Source organism: Coturnix japonica, chromosome 7 (assembly GCF_001577835.2).
Source record: "Coturnix japonica isolate 7356 chromosome 7, Coturnix japonica 2.1, whole genome shotgun sequence".
NCBI classification, from domain to species: domain Eukaryota; kingdom Metazoa; phylum Chordata; class Aves; order Galliformes; family Phasianidae; genus Coturnix; species Coturnix japonica.
The window spans coordinates 20,190,747-20,206,791 of NC_029522.1; the positions used below are offsets into that span (position 1 = coordinate 20,190,747).

Sequence of the window (16,045 nt, forward strand, 5' to 3'; positions counted from 1 at the left end):
ATTATATACGTGCACATCCATATGCAGCGGTATCAACGCGGGCCATTCTACCGGAGGATCCAGCAGATAAATAACCGAGGCTCTTATCTCGCAATTTTTAAATGTCGCTAACGCAGCCCGGCTGTATTTTTATCCTCTTACCGCCAGGCTGCCCGTGCATCGCCACGCATCCCGCTTAGCTGTCAGCTCGCCGCCGCCGGCTTAAAGGAGCGGAGCAGCACCGCGGAGACCCAGCAGCCCCCGACCCCCCGCTGTGCCCCGCCATACCTCTACCCTTCTCTACCTGCGGCTTGCGCTCCTGCGGGGCAAAACTTCTCTGCTCAAACACCCCTCCCCTTCCCCGGCTTCACTTCGGTCCCTTTCTCCCATCCACTAAGCACTCAGACGCTGGCGGAGCGCCAGGGGCTCGTTTCGGGGTCCGCTAGGAGCGGCGGTGGCTGCGCCCCGTGCTCGTCCCGGTGCCCCCCGCTCCCATCCCGACCCCGGCCCTGCCCTTCCCGCAGGGAGGGCGCTCCCTACGGCCGCCGGCTCTCCCCTCTCTCTCGGCGGTGCCTCTCTCCGCCTTCCCCACGCCGGCAGCCCCCGGCACTGCCTTCCCTCTCCTCCCCCCGCATTCTAGGGGTAGGGGCCGTAGATCAAGCTCCGCGGGCCGGTCTCCCCCCACACCCTCCCGGTCCGGCTGCGAGCGGCGGGGAGGGCGATCCGCCCGCGAAGAAATGCCCTGTTGAACTTTGAATACATTAGTTGACATCAGTGCGAGTTGGGGCTGCCAGCCCCTAGCTCCCTCCTCCTTCCCTACCTCCTCCTCCTCCGCCTCCTCCTCCTCCTCCCCCCCACCACGGTCTCCGATGGAAAGAGTTGAAGCCGCGCCGACAGGAGCCGCCGGGAAGAGGCAGCGGAGCGCAGGGCAGGACTTGGGTCCCAACTCCGACCGCGCCGCGGGGACGCTGCCCGCAGCCGCTCGCATGGCCCGGGGCAGCGCACCCTAAGCGCCGGGCTGGGGCGAGCCGCCGCTCCGCTCCGCTCCCCGTTCTCCTCTCGCCGCAGCCGGAGCGCGATGCGCCTGTGAGCCCCGCACCGGAGCCGCCGGGGAGCCCGTAAGCGCAGCGCGGCTGAGGGGCTGGGGGAGGGCGGTGGGGAGGGGGCGGCGCAAACTTGGAGGCTCCGCGGGGAGCCCTCTGTACGGCCCGGGGTGCGGAGGGGTCGGGGCACCCCGCGAGGTGCCGTCCTCCTGCCCCGAGGGTGGGCAATCGGGGGGGGGCTCCGGACGCTGCTCGCACGGCCCGGGGGAGCTGGGGAGGGAACGAGCCGGGAGGCGGCGGAGGTGATTTCTTCGTTCTTTCTCTTTCCTCCTCACCTTCCAGCTCTCCCATGACCCGCCGAGCGGGGCTGAGGCAAGAGGGAAGCCGGAGAGCTCGGGCGCAGGGATACTAAGGCTTGTTGTGTTCGTTTTTCTTTATCCCCCCCCCCTCCACCTTTTTTTCTTTCTTTCCTTTTTTTTTTTTTTTTTCTTTCCCGGATGGTAATTTGTCTTTGTGGTAGGGGTGGCCCATTAAATTTCAGCTCACGTCCTGATGGAGATCAAAAGGGAAGGGGAGAGGGAGAGGGAAGCAGAGAGCCTTGTGCGGCTCCGTAGCTCCGTGCATTGTTAGAAACTTACGGGGAGGGGGGGATTCCCGAAGCAACCTTTGTGGCTGCGGCCCCGACGCCCACACCAAAAGTTGGAGATGTGCATTTTCCAACGCTGCCATCTGCTCGGCGCTGCTGCCCGGGAGCGTGCTTTGCTGTTACGCCTCAGAGGAAACAAACAAAAGGTGTGCTGCCAAGTCGGGCTGAACCTGTCTGTTCATGGGCTTAGGTGGAGCGTATTAGGGAGTATCTGTGTCCTAAGGGTTCGCAGTTCTCTCTTGGCTCAGGTTGGACTTTCTTGTCCTTAAAAAAGGTTTCGAAATGCGGTAGATGCCAGTCCCGGTTTGCTTTTATTGTTTGTTTGTTTCTTTTTCATCCTCGAACTATTTCTGCATGGATATATCGGGTTGGGATCCTAGTAAAGTTTCCTTTTTTTGTTGGGCGAGCGTTCCCTCTCATTACAGAAAATACTTCTCCCAAATTACAGTGTGAGCAGCACGAGGTTTGCTCTCCGCCTCCGGATGGGTTCAGCGATGGGCTGAGACCCCGCGCTGACTGCACTGCGAGCAAAATAGAAAGGAGCAAAGCTAAAAGTTAAGATGGGCTTTGCTTCTCCCTGCTGCATGGGATCAGCAGATGCTGGATGAAGATGCAGACTGGGTGCAGGCAAAGAGTGAGAGGAGCTTGTTCCAGTTACACACACAGCAAAGAGCTCCTCAATTATACGTGTGATTTGCGAGCGCCCAAGGGAGAAAACTGGTCATAAACTGCAGAGAAGGCAATGGGAAAAGGAATATTTAACCATAGCACTCCGGATTTTTAAATAGAGGTTTCCTTTTTAAGCAGCTGCTTGAATCATCCTGGTCTCCTTTTCATTTTTCTCCCCCTTTTGAACTACAACTTTTATTTCTGTTCAGATAGTGCGCAATGCCGAGCTGGCCCTGAGCAAGGCGGGCTGCAGTGGGGGATCTCTGCGTTTCACGTTGTGCCTTTTCCATTGTCAGCACAGTGGAGATGATTTCTCCTTTTATCTTTTCTCCTCTCCCACTATTTTGCCTTCTTTCCTCCAAGGGATTAAGTTTTTGTCCTCCCTTGTCAGCAACACGTTAATCCCGAAGTCATGGGGGTAGTGAGTTTGTGCCATTCAGCACGTGGAAGTTTGTTCTATGTGCCTCCAGCCTGTGGGACTGCTGGAAGGTATTGCCCTGCCCTCAATACAGAGCCAGGGGAGAGAAGGGGGCAAACTACAGGGTGGAAAAGAACAACCCCAGAGGACATAAGGGCAGAGCAGAGAGATGCTGGGGATGGGGAATGGCTTTTAACGAGGTGGCCCCAGCTGGGCCTCAAAGACTTGATGAGAGGGCATGGGGATGAGGTCACCTGGAATCTATAGAGCCTGAAACAGTGCAGGTGTGGTGCTGTGGGATTTCAGCTGCTTTGCAGTGGGACGAAGCAAATGCCCAAGCAAAACGGCTTTGGTGGTCTGGTGAGGTTGCTATTTATCCTCCAGACAGAAAGCTGATGTGAGCTGATGCAGGGGAGTGTGCACTTCAAGCTTACTGCCATTGCTTCTCTACCTTAGTTTGGAGTCAGCAAGAAGGGTCCTGCTGGGCTCAGGCAGAGGCAAGCTCAGGCCTTGCTGGGGGTGTGTTCCTGCAAAGTGTTTTGTGTCGTCTTCAATGTGGCTTGGGAAATGCATTTCTATTTTAGCCAGGTTTGATAGCTGTGTGAGCAGCCACGCCAGGGTTAAGCGAGACCGTCTGCATGAGTCTGTTTCCCTGAAAACAAACACGACGACGTTGAAAGTTTCTGTGTAAGTCTGGGCTGTTGCTTCGCCGTTTGGCAAAAGGGGGCAGCAACAAACAGTGCCACGAAGAAATCCCGGCTCTGCCTTCGCATCGGTATCTGCTATTGCCGGGGGCTGCGGTCTCGGAACGCTTGGAGCCCTTATCCAGGTGATTCCTCATAGAGACAGCAGCGAAGTTAGCCGACTGCGTAAATGAAACAGGAAGAAAGCTGTCGTGGTTTCAGTCTGGGGCTGCATCAGTTCTCCATGCTGGTGTGGCAGGCGTGGAATCTAAGGCCAGTGCCGCATGATTTCAGAGCTACTCCAGCTCTCCTTACATAGGCTGATAGCGGTGACCTTCACCTCCTCTCACCACGCTGATTTTAGGGAGAGTGCGATGGGGCCCCAGGTTTGGATTGCTGTTCTTATAAATGCCCTCCAAGGAATCGTCAGCACCACTTTCCGTAGGAAGAAAAATGAACATCTTCATTCCTAAATTTAACTTTGTTTGAGAACTCATTTGTTTCCAGCCTAGAGAAACGTATTGATCTGGCTTATAAAATATTGCTTGTAGGATGCATTTAAAAGCCTTTTCACCTTTTATTTATCTGTCTCCATGGAATCATTATACTAACACTTCCTAGTTGATTTCTGAGTGAGAGCCATGGGTGATTTTGCAGAGGGGCTCACTGGGTGCTGGGCTTCAGCCTTGCTGCCTCTCCTGAGCACAGGCTGTGCAGCCTGGTCCCACCAATGGGGAGGTGCTGAGGGATGTGGCACTGTGACCACATCCTGCTGTTGGTGTGTAGCACCTGGATCTGCAGCCTCAGTGCAAACCCTGTGTGAAGTCTGCTATAGGTTTGCCTTGCTGTTCAGCATGCCCGACTTCTGGTGTAGAGCTGAAAAAGGGAAAGGCAATCTTATGCAGGTAGCGGTGGAGGCGATTCAGACCGATTCTCAAGGGGATAGAATTCGTTGTTGTTCGCTGTGCAGCAGCTGAGATTGCAAAGTACATCTTAAGTGATGGACTTACTTTTTAGAGACTGAATCCTGTGAGGCTGAACTGCCACTATTTAGGTTGCATCTTTGTTATTTAGCCCAGGACACAAACAGTGGAGAATTACAGTGCTATCCCCGCTGTGCCTTCAAATAGGCTGTGTTCGAATATGAGTGCTGTTGACTTTGAGAATCAAATAACAGTTCTTTGTTACTGCCTGCCTTTTTTCTTTTTAAGGAGAGAAAAAACAACTTGCTGATGAGTGTGTCAGACAGGCTCATTGTAGGTCATTGTTTCTCTTCCTTTTGCATTGCCGGCTACTGACTCTTCCCACATACCCATCTCTGTCCATGGTTGCAATCTTCATGAGTTTCAGTGGCAGCTATCTGCATATGACATGAGACTTCACAGGTATTTGGGCTTGTGATCACAGTGCCTTGCTTTCTGGAGGCTATTCCTCAAACCCAGTTAGTCTCCATATTTCCATTCACTACAGTTCTTGTTGTCATCCAGCAAACACACCGTAACAGCCATTACCCCCTACCCCAGGCTCACATGGTGTGAGAAAAGTGCAGCAGAGCTCTGAAGGCACTACTGTGACTCAGTATGCAAGATCTCCTTGTCTACAGTGCTTCGACTCCCAAAGTTACATCCCAGAAAGAACTCACTTTTAAGGCCCATCTGGAATAGCTCCAAGTAATTTTTTGCTGGGAAGTGCATGGGTGGTGATACTTGTGAAGGGTGGCTGCTGTCAGATATGTATCTACATGGATAACTACACATGCTTTGTTTTGTTTCAAAATATAATAAGTGTGGTCAGTAATTTGCATGTGAAGGATGTTACTAAGTTGCAGCACATGACTCTGAATAGGTGATGGGGCTATTAATGTGCTGATAGTTAAGCATACACCAAAGCACTGTGTCAGTTATGGACTGGTGTGCCCTATTTACTTTTTAGTAAGCTTTGAATGAGATCGTAAGTAAACATGCTGATTGCTAGCCTTAATCCTCAGATCGGTTGTGAACATGTTGGGAGCTTCTAAGTCATCTGTGTAATTTCATCCCTTTTCAGTAAGGGGTCATTTGTGGAAAGAGCACAGGATGTTTTCTACCCATAAGCTGCTTTGAAGGGGCTTGTGCTCGTAAGGTGCTGTGTGTTCATGACCAGATCCTGACTAATACAAACCTGCTTTGTGCAACAGGCAAAGTGCTTATGGGCTTGGTAGTCTCACTGTATAATGCACTCTTTATTAGGCTGTTGCTAGAAGCCATGTAAGTTGCTCAGTGCCAGTTTCCAAGGCTTGACTTTACCCATTGTACAGCAGAATGTGACCACCTGGAACACAGCAACCTGCAGAGAAGCAGCACAGGAACCATTCGATCTTGGCCAAGTGCCGTGCTGCACTCAAGGGCTCAGTCATTACTTCAAACCCAAGAGGCAGCCTCAGCAGTCAGGAACAGCACGTGAGGATGCTGCAAAGTGAGCCCTCCTGCAGCTCTGTGCTATGGAAGAAGTGCCCTGATGCTGGATGTGCTCAGACTGTGAGCTGAGATGCTGTCTCAGTACTGTACAACAGCCAGTCTAAATCCCAATAAGATGATCTATGAGCAATTCACAGTTTAAGGGTCTGGGGCTTCCAAAGTTTGCATACTTTGCAGATTGCTTGTGCCATAGTCTTCAAAAACTGTTAGCTTTTCAGACAAGCAGATGGCTTTAGCAAAATATATTTGCTGGCACCTGGAACAGGTGGATCTAGAATCAATTTATGCAGTGTGATTTTATCCACACCCCTTTTGGAATCATTTTGTACCCTGGAGCCACCTAAGATGCTTATTATATAGCCAATAGGGAGCTGCTTCTGTCTGACTACATAGGATTCTACACATCTTTTATAGCTAATGCCTGGATTGAAATGCAAAATTTAGTGCTGGGAGTGCATGTGAATTTGGAAACTCTCTGGAGAGAATGTGGGTGTGTGTATCAGTGAATGAATTATATCCTCCACAGACAGAAAGGGCTGTTTTTAGTGGTAACAAATGTCCTGTGTTGGGTGTTTGTCATTTTAAAAGTAGTATTTTTCATTTCAAGTGCAAGCCTCGTACAGGTTACTGATGTAAAGTAAAAATGGGGAAAAAGAACCCTTTAAATGCATTTGAATGGGCAACAATGAAGATTTCTGACGTGCTACAGAAATAGGGATCAGATCAGTGTTTCCAAGAAATGACTGTGACAGCTCTGAGCAGTTGCACAAGAAGGGGCAGATGCTGTCTGTCCTCCTGAGGGCAGGAAACAGGCTCCAGATGAGGCCATGGTGACATCCTCATCCTACTACAGAGTTGGGGACATCCCATCTACCTGGCTTGTAGTGACTGCATGAGGGTTCTGAGTGAGTGCTGGGGATGTCTGCACTGCACAGGGTGGGAGTAGGAATGGAGTTTGGGAGCACTTTGGGGCCAGCATTATGCAGGAGGAGGATGCTGACTGTGGAGCACCTGCTGTACAGCTCTCGTTGCTTTGCTGTGTTTCCTGGCCACGTGGAAGTTAGTTGGCCCACAGCTTCAGCTAAAGGTTGCTTATTTATCTCCTGCAATGCTGGTTTACGAGAGATCAAAGATTAGTGGGGGAGAAGACAACAAGAAAGGAAAGGGTAGGAAGTTCACTCCAGATAATTCAGTTTGACAGTATAATACGGTACATTCAAGAATGTAGAGAGAGACACATTTTAGAGCCTGTCCTTATAATGAATGCAGGAAAGAAAGAATTGGCCAGGTCCCACAAGTTTTCTGGAGTGATTACAGATCCCCCCGCTCTGCCTCACGTTCCTTCCTCTGCTCTCTCTTCCTGACTGAAGCCGGTTGTCTGCCAGAAGGAGATTTTCAAACACATGGTTTGGACAGGGCGATCAGTCCGCATTTATAAATCACTTCATATTTCACTCTCTGACCATTTTGGGGTCCGTTCCACATCTGAAGGGCATTTTCATTTAGAATACAGAGCTGGGTTCTGCATGTATCCTCAGTGTTCCTCCAGTCTAAGAGAGCTCAGCTTTTATTGGTAATTGCAGCTAGTAACCACCTACTTAAAATTAAGGACAGCAGGGCTTGCGATAGAATGAAACAGTGTAGAGAGGTATACTTTATTTAAAATGAGAAAAATAGTACTACACACTGTAAATTGGGCTCTGAGATGCTGTTCCAGTACCGATGGGGGATGATGTCAAATAACACATAATACAAATGTTGAGGATGATTAAGTGATACAAAGTACAACTTACCCAGAATGCTGTTTTCTCAGCCACGCTAGGCAATCTGATGTAACAACGGTCAGGGAGAGAAATAGAGGTGTTTCTGTGGGAGGACCTGAGGGCGAAGTATGGACTGGAGAACGTGGTGTTCATCTGTGAAAGATATTGTGCAGCGTAATGATGCAGATAGGCGCCAGGTAGGATTGCCAGTGACTGGAATCAGTAGGAACTGGACTTTGACATCTATGAGAAGTCTGGTGTTACGTGACGTGCTCAAGGTTGTAGAGCGAGTTAGTGGCAGAGTTAAGATTGCAACCCCTGGAAGCACTTATTCACCTACTTAATTCCAAATGTGTAGTTAAATCCTGTGAATTAAATGCTTCACCTCAATGCTCTCCTGGATGAGAGCTCCAGATTTGTGCCTTACTAGTCCGTGTGTTTGCCTCCTTGCTAAGCATTGCCAGCAGGTAACTCCATCCTCCAAACATCTAACCTGAGATGTTCCATTTTGTGTGATGGAAGAGAAAATAATGCCCTGATCTCAGGAGCACAATTGGTCCCAGTGTTTTGAAGATGAGATGGAGTCATCCCTCTATTTTGTACTTCTTTATACAAACATGCGCGCGCATCTATACAGATTGAATTAAAACAAAAACAAGTGATTAATGTCTTTAAAATTTAACATTTCCCCCCTCTCACCAACAGAAACTGTCCCCAAGAGAGTAATTTGCTACATATCTTCTGTATTTGTCTAGGGCTGTACCTCAGGAATACAAAACATGCTATTGCTAATGCTATGTGTTCCCTCTAATGGCTCTTTGAAATATTAAAACAGCTTATATTTGGAATGAGCTTTGCACACCTCCTTCTCTACAGTTGCTTTGCAAATCCAGGCTTCACTGCTTTGCTTCAGCAAATTATGAGTTTATTATACTCCCGGAATGCTAATAGCACTTCGTTTTCTCCCTAAATTTCTTCTTCATATTTATGTATTGATTCTTCATTTGAGCACACTTTTGCAGATAATGATGATACTGAGGATAGCTTGTGTGAGTTAATTGTAAGAATGCCATCCCTCTTTGCCAAGAGCCTCTCTGTGAAGTTCATAAGCTAAGGCATCCAAAATGCTAATGTAGCAAAGAAGATGTCTGGATAAGCTTACTCCCAGTGTTATATTTCATTCTTGTTTTTGTAAAGAACAAGTGTATCAGAGCTGACATTTAATTTTTCACTGAGACCTCACTTGGAGATTTGCAGATGCCATGCTTTCGGTAAGCAGTTGTTCTGATGGTCACTTGCTCTTTACTCAATTGAATCACACATTAACTGTGAGTGTGAACCAGAAGTTTTAGTGTGTCCCCCCTCTAGCTTACCTTTCGCATTTGATTCCAGAGATTCTCCCCCATCTCAGTCCCTCATCCCACAGTGTTGGGTGGTAATGCCAGGAAAGTGCTTTCAGTTGGTTTATATCTTCCCTGAGGCCACAGGACTTCCCTGAGCTGGTTCACATTCAAGTTGGTCATCTGTTCTTAATGAGAATCCAGTTTTGGTTTAAATCCTTCTGATGGAAGAGAACATTCTAAATTCTCGTTTAAGTGTTAAACCTACAGCAGCCCTCGTGGTTATATTGCCTGTTACTTTCTCACTTGCTTCTTGGCCATGCTATGCTCTCATCTGGAGAGCAGAGCATCCTATTTCCTTGCTGTGGAAGTACTTGTGAACTGCAACCAAGACAGCTCTTAATTTCTCTGTGATGTTTCAATATTACACTGGATTCCTCTGTGGTTTTTCAATCCTGATGGCTCTTCTCTGAACACTTCCCGATGATGTTACTGGCCAAAGAAGACAGAGCAGTGCTGACAGATGCAGGAACTGGGGAGAACTGGAATGGCAGAGATTGCAGAGCAGGGCTGAGCAGATAGTGGGAGATAAAGGCTATATGGCACATGAAGTTGGAAGGCAGAAAAAGGAGGCACAGTGGCAAAAGAAGCTCCTGGCACAAGGAGCCCAGTTTAATATATGCCTGGAGAAGAACTGGAGTAGCTGTAGTGTTGAAAGACAACAGCATGTTTTTGCTGGCTGGGAGCTGGGTAAGGACTGCAGCAGTGGTAATGTTTGTAAATCAGAGCAGCATTCTATCAGAGCAGCTCTCTGTGGGTAAATTACAAAACATCTGTCTGCACTTTGCTTGGGCATAACCAGGTTCTTTCTGCTTGAAGTTCTGGTGAAGTTGCCATTCTCTTCCTGTTAGTGTATGATCTGATCCCGCAGATTCAAACTGATTGTGCAATCTGGACAAAGGCAAAATGTTTCTTGTTCAAATTACTGTAATGAGAATGTATTGGCCTGAGTTCTCAATTGCTAACACAAGGCAAGTGCTCTGAATCTATCCCACAAGTTATAGCCATGTAGAGCTGGGCTTCACTAACCTTAACCATGGTACTTGTTGATCTGAGAGGACTAGAACCTTCCCATAAGTAATGTGATTTCTGTTTTTAGCTCGGAGAGATGTTATCATTTAATGAAAACCCTTTGTTTTCTGGCAGCCTACTTGGCTATCCGTTTACAAAGCTCTCACAGGACCTGGACATCCACGAAAAGTGCAAGAGCCCAATTCTGCTCACAGATACACTACTGCAGCCTTACTGAAGAGCTGCTGTTGTGCTTGACTGATGACTGATATAGCGTGAGTCCAGAAAGCTGAAGATAAATTTGTACCTATGGGAAAGAACTGCAAAGGGAGCGTGCTGGTCCAGACACACGCTCCAAAATTAGGCGTGCAACATCGTGCTGCAAAACCCAGAGCCAAGGAAAGCATTTCCAGTTTTAATTAAACCAAAATCCGAAACAACAAGATCTCTGTTTCCGTCCGTGTTTAACCTTCCCAAATGTTTGAGCATGAAATGCAGAGGTAATTGATTAGAAACCTGAGAAAAATAATGAGGCTTTTATTTTGTTCTAAGGCTGATTCAGCTTAGAAAGGGAAAAAAAAGAAAAAAAAAAGAAAAAAAAAAAGAAAAAAAAAAAGAAACCTCTGAAGATTTTATGTGGGCTGAGTAAGACTTCGCTCCACATATAGACCAAATGAGCTACAGAAGAGCTTTGGTGAAGTTATCACATGGCCCCGCCGAGCCAGTGGGATTATTTACATGGCAGACTTCTACCTGGTAAAATCAGGGGCTTAAATAAATTGTATAAAGAATTGGAAATAATCTGATGTCTGCAGTTCTAATGGCCTGAGTTATTTGCAGTAGAGATAAACACCCTGATCCTGCCCCAAGGGACATCAGTAGCAAAAATTCAGTTTGCGTAAGTTAACGATTGGATTTTTCTTCCTTCCTTCCTTCCTTCCTTCCTTTCTTTTATTTTCCTTTCTTTCTTTTTCTACAAAAATAAGTACTTGTCTTGCAGTTCTTATCCAAGTATTATTTGCTTTTAAATTGGCATACCGCCTAAGTCAGGGCTGCACGAGTTGGCCTCAGGTTTTCAACCTGACAGTACCTCTTTAAAATGCAACGGTATAATTTAGGCATCTCTTATTTGTTTTGAATAGCAGGGATAACGTGTCTGTCAGTTACAATGACTTGATAGACACGATTAAAAGGCAGGAGATCAGGAAAAAGGCATGCTTATCACAGCCAACCCTCCTTGATGCAAAAGTAAGTGCTCAGTGGCGTATTTGCAATTGAGGTGTAACTGAAAGCATTTTTGGAAATGCACTTTGTAGACTGCATTGAAATGATGTTTTCTATTATGACCAGTTTCTGGAACAGATTATCATGATTGTAGGAAGCACTTCAAAGCAGATTGGTGTAGGAAGATCTTTCCCCGAAAACTTTGGCTTCTTTGTGAGACTGAAAGCTACAAATGTGTCTGCAATCTGTGTTGTTTCAGCTACAACAGCATTTATTTGATAAAAGTGGGCTGCTATTAATTTCCAAGATGCTACAAAGCTCTTGGCGTTTTGCTGGCCCCTTGGTTTCACAGAGGGTTCCAAAGGCTGTGTTTCCTTTCTCCCATATCCTTCTAAATTTCTGTTTCATGTTTTTATCACTGAGACTTAAACACTGTAATGAAATGTTGAACTGCATCTGATAAGCAGTCAGATGATAATTTAAAGTACTGGTGGTCAAACTTCCATAGAACGAATCTTGATGCATCATCTGGTCCATCCCCTGAGCTGACACAGGATCAGCTCTGCCTTCACCATTCAGATGAGCCAAGGTTCCAGCCTTGGTAGGAACTGGAGAATGCCATCAGATACACTTCAATGCATTCATCTCTGAACTCCTACCTACTAGGCAAGCTACATTCCAGTTCGGCAAGACTCCCCCAGAAAACTTTGTTTCAAGGCTAAAATCTGTATTGTAGAGAACTGAAGCCTTCTGTGCACTTGCAACTTAGAAGCAAACAGGAAAAGCCTGATTTCTGGTTGGCATGAAACCAGGTGTTAATAATACACCGAAGCGTGGTGTCATTTCTGTAAATAATTCTTGATGTCAAGGATATTGGGAAGGGAGGAAGCACAGAGAAAATGAAAGCAGTAATGAGAAGGATAAGTAGCGACTCCTGTGTTCTGCTCCACTGTGTGTGTACTATGACTTGTTGGGGATGAGAAGAACTTTGTCAAGATACCATGTGTCAGTCTCATCCCATAGCCCTTCCTGTGCCTCCCAAACACACATTTCCTTCCACTAGGGAAGAAGCTGTAGAGAAGTGAAGTCACTTGCCTTGGCTCATTGAGGGCAGCAGTGAATGAGAGTCCTGCAGTCACAGCTGCTCTGTCTTGTTTGACAGCAGAATACGATGAATTGTTTATGTTAAAGCAGAAAGGCCTTGAAATGGTTCCTTCTCTTTTGCGGAAATGATTTTTTTCCTATAAATGCTGTGCTGATTTGTGCCTTATGAATGTGTGCAGTAACTGTTTAAAAAAAGGTGTTGTTTTGGTTTTTTTTTTAATCTACGATGTAATCAGATGAACAATTCTGACAAATTAGTTTGGTATCAAAATATCACATTGCTTTTCCATGTTCTCTTTCAACAAGTAAAGTAATGCTTTGTGTGCTACAGCCCAAAGTTGCTGCTTTGGTGCTCAAAGTCTGTAGTGGAAATGCTGAGTCACGGCCTGAAGCAGTGATTGAACACCTGGTAGGAAGGCAGGGCAAACCAGGGGAGCTCAGGTGCAAGCAATTCTGCTGAGTGACAAGAAGGGGAGGAACCAGGGTGCACCCCTTCCCAGACCTCGTTTCAGGGTTGGCAGTGAAGGTGAGGTGGAGATCTTCATGTGCCTGAGGTCTTCTGAAGGTAAGTGGTTTTTTTTCCCCTTTAATTCTGTGCCTGTGGCTGTTGTATTTGAGCAAATCCTCGCTTGCTGCAGTCTGGAACCTTGCTGCTCTGCTATCATTGCTGCACTTTCTATTGCATTATAAGGGACCACCAAGAACTTTTCTTTACTTATTCAATGTTTATTGTCCTCTGCGGGCTGAGAGCCTGTCTTGTTTAATAAGGAATACAGCTGCCAGAAATGGGAATCTTCCCTGTAGCTGGGGAGTGTATTCCCTCCTTGCTTTCCTGTAGCCCCACCGTATCTGGTGCTCACTGCATCATGTGGAGGTGGAGGGCTGAGTGTGCTTCTGCAGGGCCAGCTCTGCATCAGCCCCATGAAGACTCTTTGGTCTTTTTTTTTTTTTTGACCTGCTTGTCTTCAATCACAGATCCTGTCATCATTTAGAAACCTGCCTTCCCCCCTGCTCAATATGATTCATTTCTTTCTTGCTCTGTTACTGAGCTCTGTAACGTTTGTTTTAGTCTAGAATGCAGTTTATCTATGTGTGCTACCTTATGGAAAGGACTTGTTCTATTTTTCTTTCTAAGGAAGTGCAGGTTGCTGTTAAACAAGCTTCTAAAGCAGATAACGCTCTGAGCCCTTTCTTACCCTTTCTTTTCTCCAACATAGAAAATTATTAACCAGGCACCTCTTTTGCCTGTATTTTTAGTGAGCATAAATTAATCTCCTTAATACGTAGTACACTCCTTGCATCTACACGTAATTAAATCATATTTGTTCTTGGAAACTATTCATTCAAGTGTAAACCTGCTTCCTGAGTAAATATTCCTTTAATTAGTAGAACAAATAGATTGTGGAGTTGCGGGATTTGGAGTTGATTGTCACAGCATTCCTTTCCCTGATGTCTGCCTCAGATCTGCACAGCGCAGAGGTGTGCTAAATGCAGCCAGGGAACACAGCAGCGTGTTTCATGCAGTTTGAAAATAAATGCACCTTGTGAATACTTTACACCTACAGAACCCTTCATTTGAGGATTACAAAGTGCTTCACCGTGCTGTGTGGGTATTATTTATTTGCCTTTTACAGAAGAATTAAGTGAAACAGAGAGATTAAGGCCAATTCACTACATCCCCGCATTGTATTAAGAGGTGTAACTGTACTAAGACATATATGGTTTTGCACTACTTCTGCAGAACAGCAGAGAACATGGCTTTTCATATAGGCTTATGAGGTACAGCTTCCATTTTTGGATGCCTGCTTGGGCACATGTGGTCCCAGGGGTCTCCAAAGCAACTGGTGAGGACTGAAAGCCAAAGGCTCTGGGCACTGCCTGCCTCTCCAGTAAGGCTCCTCATTTCTGCATTTATCTGCTGGTGTTGGCAGTGGCTTGGGGTTGGGCTGTGCAGATAGTGGTAAAGATGACTGAAGAGCGCAGCCTTCTTGCTGCTTGCCTTGCTGTGCCAGGGCAGAATGATAATTCATAGATGTTCTTCGTGTTTGTTGTATGGCTTACCTGGGAGACTGGAAGTTCAATCTGAACAAGTGTGATAGGAAAGACAGGCACACGTCTGTAGCATTTTGGTACTTGCTTCCGGGGAAGTGTGTGTATGTGGGTGTCATTTCTCAGGATTTTTTATGTTGTGACTGTATAGGAGTAAATCTTGAGAAGTTATGGGAGAAATATGTTTCCTGTAGGAGTACTGTTTGAGAGTTGTCAATGGCTTCCTGTACCTTGACTGCAGGTAAGAGTTTCTGATAGGAGAGGGAAGATTTTTGAGCTCTGACTTGCTCCTGCTGAGTTAATTAGCCTGAGTTTAAATAATTTCCACTCCTGAGCTGGAGTTGCTTGTGTGGGAAAGAGAGAGGTAAGAGACCACAGCCAAATGAGCCCCTTGTTAAGGATGCAGGTGAACGAGCTTTGTAAATGGCTGCCTTGAGACTGAGCAGGAGACCGTGTCTGTCAGTGGAATACTGCTTGAATGTATCCTTAATGAAAGAAAGGGGTTTGCTCTGAAGTCAGCAGCTAAAACATCCCTTCTGCTGTGTGAGAGCAGTGTGCCATGAGTGCTGTGCTTCCACCTGGCTCTGCTTCAGGAGAGCAGTGCATAGAGGTGGATGGAGAGGACTTGAGAGTGCTAGAACTGATGGTTGCTCTCTGATCCCACAGGAGTGGGGACAGCTTTTTGTGTCTGCTTGGCTTTGGGTGGCTGTAATACATAAAAGCATCTCTACGCAGATACTGATTTGCAAAAATCTTCTCTTCTGACTGTTCCTTTCTTAAAAATTCAGTGGAGCTGTTAGATGTAGCTGAACCTGATCAGATAATGGGCTGTGAAAGAATGAATACATTACTTAGAAACATCTTTAGCAGCAAACGGGTTTATAGATTTTTTTTTCTTTTTTCTTTTTTTTTTCTTTTTTTTTTCTCTCTACATATTTACTCTAACTCTGATAGCACAAGGGCTCCTCCTTCATGGCTCCACAGGTGTGTGGTTTTCTTTCTTAAAGCACAAGCTTCAGCTGACCAAGTAAGTGCCACTTGTTGGATGTTTGCAGTGCTAATACATCCTCCGTCTCGTCAGCTAGCTCAGGTGTGCCCACCCGTGCTGGGGCTTCGTCTCCTGCCTGTCGAGGAATGATAACTATGGAGTGCCTTCACGTGGTCTGTGTAATCCTCTTAACTGCTGGAAGATGTACTTACTGTGTAACATAGTACTCGCTTGGGAGTTAGCAGGAAATACCTATTGCCATTTGGATTTGCATCCCATATTGCTGGCCAATAATTTCATCTTTGTAGGCAAGTTTTAACTCTCCCAAAGGTCAGATGGTGCAGGGACAGGAAGTCTAAACCGGCTCCAAGAGGATGTCTGATGAGAGCTCTCTGCCTCCACTTTCCACTGTGAATGAGTACAAGGGTGTACATGTAATCTGTTTTGTTTACTGAGATCAGAAGTTCTGCTGGGATGAGAAAGCACTCTATAGACATGAATAGCTTCTTGTGCCAGGCACCACGCTTTGTGTGGAACCTCTACCTGCCTCTGTAATGCAAATAGGAGTGGGAATCCATCTGAAATGCACGTGCCCTGTGGTCTGAATGTATT

General features: G+C 46.6%; 1 protein-coding gene across 4 annotated transcripts in view; it reads left to right on the forward strand.

Moving 5' to 3' along the window:
* Window positions 1–818: 818 nt before the first annotated feature.
* The window catches only part of SEMA5B (semaphorin 5B), a 244,936-nt gene continuing 229,709 nt past the window's right edge, over window positions 819–16,045 (forward strand). For 2 of the 4 annotated variants that reach the window (XM_015868670.2, XM_015868672.2), the window contains exon 1: window positions 822–1,097. The gene's annotated coding sequence lies outside the window, so the exon portion shown is untranslated. Of the gene's footprint in view, window positions 1,098–16,045 lie in introns of all 4 variants that reach the window. The other 2 variants (XM_015868675.2, XM_015868674.2) reach the window with 2 other exon arrangements.